The following is a 4448-nucleotide window of genomic DNA, read 5'->3' as shown; positions in this document are numbered from 1 at the left end:
GTTAGTACGCATTCAGTACACTGCGCGCTTCAGTCAGTACAATCTTAGTACAATTTTCGGCTGAGTGCAGGACATCCAGCCGAACCTCTCGATGCATCCCTGTTGCCTACGTCTACGTCCTACGGGAGGGGTGGGGCCAAGGCGAAAGCCAAACCCAAAGTGCCGGTGATTTTCTGTTTCTCGATTCTCGCGCTTGCCTTCGCCAGCCACATATACAGCTGACTCAGGGCTGTCTATGCACGCCGAAATATTAAAATTAATGAGGACCTTAAATTACTATTCTTGTCATATTTTAGAATTGAAGCGAAATTTCAAACATTATTTTTAAAAATATCATTTTTACAAAAACAGTGAATTGAAGATTCGAACACTTTACTGTATAAATTTATCCTACATGTATTTTTAAATCCTAAAATATTTTATTATTTTTCGCATAATTAAGGTACAACTGAAGTAATATTTGCACTTCTCTGTAGTGTCGAATTGACAATTCACATTTGATTCCGAGGAAAAATTTAAGGTTGTCACTACTCATTTAATTATTTATCAAAATTATATTAAAATTCTGTTTTTTGTTTGTTTTTGTTTCTTGATTATTTGAAATATATCATCTTTTTCCTTGTAATTTGTTTAATTACAAAAATCAGTAACTAGACTGCGCCTTGCACATTAACATTTAATTTTAAAAGTTTGAGGGCAGTTAACCACTTGCAATTCTTATGCTCATTAGAATTCACAACTTCAAAGAAATCCAAATAATTTATAAAAATAATTCAAAGAATCGAAGAATCCAAAAAAATGTAAAGAAATATAAGGCGTTTAGGGGTGCATCTCAGTAACTAAGGCTATTACAAAAAAATGGAAAAGGAAAGAATTACAAAGAATTAAAATAATTAAATAATTTTTTGCGAGCCGGGAAATGACCGAAAATTGGTTTCCTTGATTAAAACGGCTACCTGGATTTCTTCGTATTTAAAAAATTATTATATTCATTGGTGTTTTTCTGTAAAAATAGTTATACTTTTTCGTACTTGTAAAAAAATTCCCACCAAGGATTGAAAAAATTTCTGATTTGATTTATTTCTTCAAGTGAATTTTTTTTAAGTTTGCAGTAAAAAGAAAAACTATCCAATTAGGGGTTTTAAGGGTTTAAAAATCGTGATTTATTTTTTTTAAGAATAGTTTGAAAATAATTTTCACATTGTTCACATCAACTGGTTTTTAGGTATATTATATTGATGATGTGTACATTGTGAAAATTATTTTAAAACTATTTATTAAAAAAATAAATCACAATTTTTAACACTTAAAACCCCTAATTGGATAGTTTTTCTTTGTTATTGCAAACTTTAAAAAAATGACTTTAAGAAATAAATAAAATGAACATTTTTTTCAATATATATATTGAAAAATTTTTGATTTTTTTTACTGATCTACCAAAATAAGACAAACTTTCAACAAAATATATTAGTTCTTAACAAAATTTTTTAATTTTAAAGCCGGGAGGAGCAATTTTAAACCAGAAATTAATAATTTTTAATAAAAATATCAATTTAAATCAAAAATTAAATGTTTACCTTGTTAGTTAAAAAAACTTAATTCTTATTTTTTAAAAACGAATTTTCAACAAAATAGTTACATTTTTAGCAATAGAGTTCAGCCCAAAAAATGACTTTTTAACCGCAGAAGATTAATTTTCTAAAATTTGAATAGTTAAATTTTCGACCAAAGAGGTGAATCTAAAACCAAAAGAATAATTTTTTTACAAAGTAGTTCAACTTTTAACCAAGCTTCTGAATTCCTAACGAAACAAGTTGAATTCCAAACCACAAATATAATAGTAGACTTTCTACCAAAGAGGATTTAAGCAAAAAAAACGAGAAAAGGGGGTTTCTTAAAAACAGAGAAAAAAAGAACAATTCATTAAAAGCTAATAATAAGAAAACATACTAAATGTTATCTAAGTCCATAAATTTTCTTCCACTGACCCCCAACCCCTATTCGAACAATAGTTTTTATCACCCCCCCCCCTTGCAATTGCTAATGCACTTTACTGACGACCCCTTAAAGTTATGATTTTTGTATTTAATGAAATTACCCTCATAATGTATAGCTTAAAATTTGTTTAGCATAAAAATATACAACGAAAAATCGACAAGACTCAGAATACGAAATAACAACAATTAAAAGAATGACAGAGAACAAGTATATTGAGACTATACTTAAGAAACTGTATTTTCAATTTTTTTTATATTGGATGAAATATCAATATTACAGAGAAAAGTAACAGCGTTTTACTTTGAAGAATTCAAATCATTTAAAAACTGACGCTAATAACAAAAATTAAAGGGCCTCTAATTTTTCTCACTCTCATCATTAATGATTAAGAAAGTATAAGAAAAAAAAGGTCCGACAAGTCCGAAAAGAAAGGACGAGTTCGTTACGATATGAAAAAAGTAAAGAAAAAAATGCTTTTTAAAAGCCCTACAAGATTATCATACAAACTTTTTGGATTTTCTTCTAAAATTGAAAATTCTAATTTTTATTGCACAAAAAATAATGAGATATGAAAAATCGCATTTGGTTGTTAAACTATGCAGGATACGAAAGAAGAAGAATCAACAAAAATTGTGATCTCGAAAAAGATCTACAAACTCGTTAATAATCGCTTTTTGATAGGAGGCGTACCTTTTGTTTTATTCGCTAAAAATAAAATTGAAAATATAAAAAAAAAACGTTGTAAAAAAATGATACAAGTTATGAAAAAAAAAATTTAACAAAAATTATTAACCCGAAAAACAGCTACAAATTTGTTATGAATTACTTTTTGACATGACATGTAGTTTTGGTTTTGATCATAAAAATGGTATTAAAAATAAAAATGAAAAATTTGTGGAAAAACAACAAAAGGTACAAAAACAAATTAATAGAAAAAAGATATTCCCTTAAAAAAGTGATGCAAATTTGTATTCATTTATTACATTCTTATTAATAATGATGGAGGAAGTATTAGAATTGCCCGAAATTTGACACCACACATTCGAATTTTGAACCAAATGACGCAAAATACGACAAAAAGTCTCAAAGAAAAATGATAGGTTTTGAAAAATCCTACAAAATTTCTTTAAACCACTTTTAAATAGGACTCGTAATTTTTTTATCGTAAGTAATATATGCAGATAATCAAAAATTCCAATATTACGTGAAAAGACGCAAGATACGTAAAAAATCTAAAAGAAGACTTGTAGGATATTTTCCTTTATACATGTATAAAAAATAATATGAAAACCAAAATTCTATTATTATCATAATAACGAGAGATAGAGAAAAATGTCTAAAAAAAGGATTGTATTTTTTAAGTTTATTTTAAGGTGGTTCAGAAAATATAAATTTACAACTCTGTCAAAAAATGAGTGCTTAGCGCGAGTATCACGATAATATTGTGTACCTCAAAGCCTACAGAGCTTTGAGAAACTTAATCTTTAACTATACTTATTTAAGCAAAAAATTCAGATTATGAACACGCATATAAATATTAAGAGATAAATGTTTTTGAAACTTTCCAATAATTTCTAACCTTTTAGTTTAAATTGAGAAATGTAATGTAAAATATTTATTCATTCTGATCAACCACTCGAGTAAAATTCAAAAATACATTTTTTCAATTTTGAAATTATGGGGTTCTCAATTTGAAAAATCGGGACATAATTTGCATACAAAGTAAGATACATAAATTTCTATAAAATATTATATAAAAAAATAAAATAAAAAAATTTTACTATATAGTTTTATCGTCTCATTATAATTTATTTAATTCATAATTAATTACACAAACATAGAAATTTACGAATTATTGTTTACTTAAATTAATAATCGTGAGGGACACGGTATTCCTATAAAATTCAACTCTACATCTAAACACTCCAAATTGCAAATTATACATGCGAGAACGCTGTACGATCATATTTATTCAAAAATTTAATTATTTTAAATTTCAACTCAATATGTTTATCAATTAAAACTTTCAATGTCTTTAAACGCATTGTTTCATTTAGTAGAATTTCTACCGCTTTTTTTAAAACAACAAAATAATATTATTCATAGACAGTAAATTTAAATTGCAGAATGACTAATTTTTTCCATAAAAGATGTCAGCTAAAAATATTTATTACGATACAATTACATTTTAATTAAATTTAAAAGTAAATCTTATACATCTACATATTTTCTTGATGCAAAATTTATTCAAATAATTGATTCATTAATTGAAAATTATAAATCAAAATTATCGATATAAAATTGGTATTTTATATTTTTAAGTATTTTGTATTTACCGACTTAGTATCGGCTATTTGATGGACTTGTTCGACGGGTGAAGATTGCAGGGGCAAGTAGTTGGTGAGTGCGATTTTCGGGTTAAGAGGCATGGGGGATCGGGCAATTTTCGC

Source organism: Belonocnema kinseyi, chromosome 3 (genome assembly GCF_010883055.1).
Source record: "Belonocnema kinseyi isolate 2016_QV_RU_SX_M_011 chromosome 3, B_treatae_v1, whole genome shotgun sequence".
Taxonomy (NCBI): Eukaryota; Metazoa; Arthropoda; class Insecta; order Hymenoptera; family Cynipidae; genus Belonocnema; species Belonocnema kinseyi.
Note: the sequence above shows the minus strand (reverse complement) of the source record.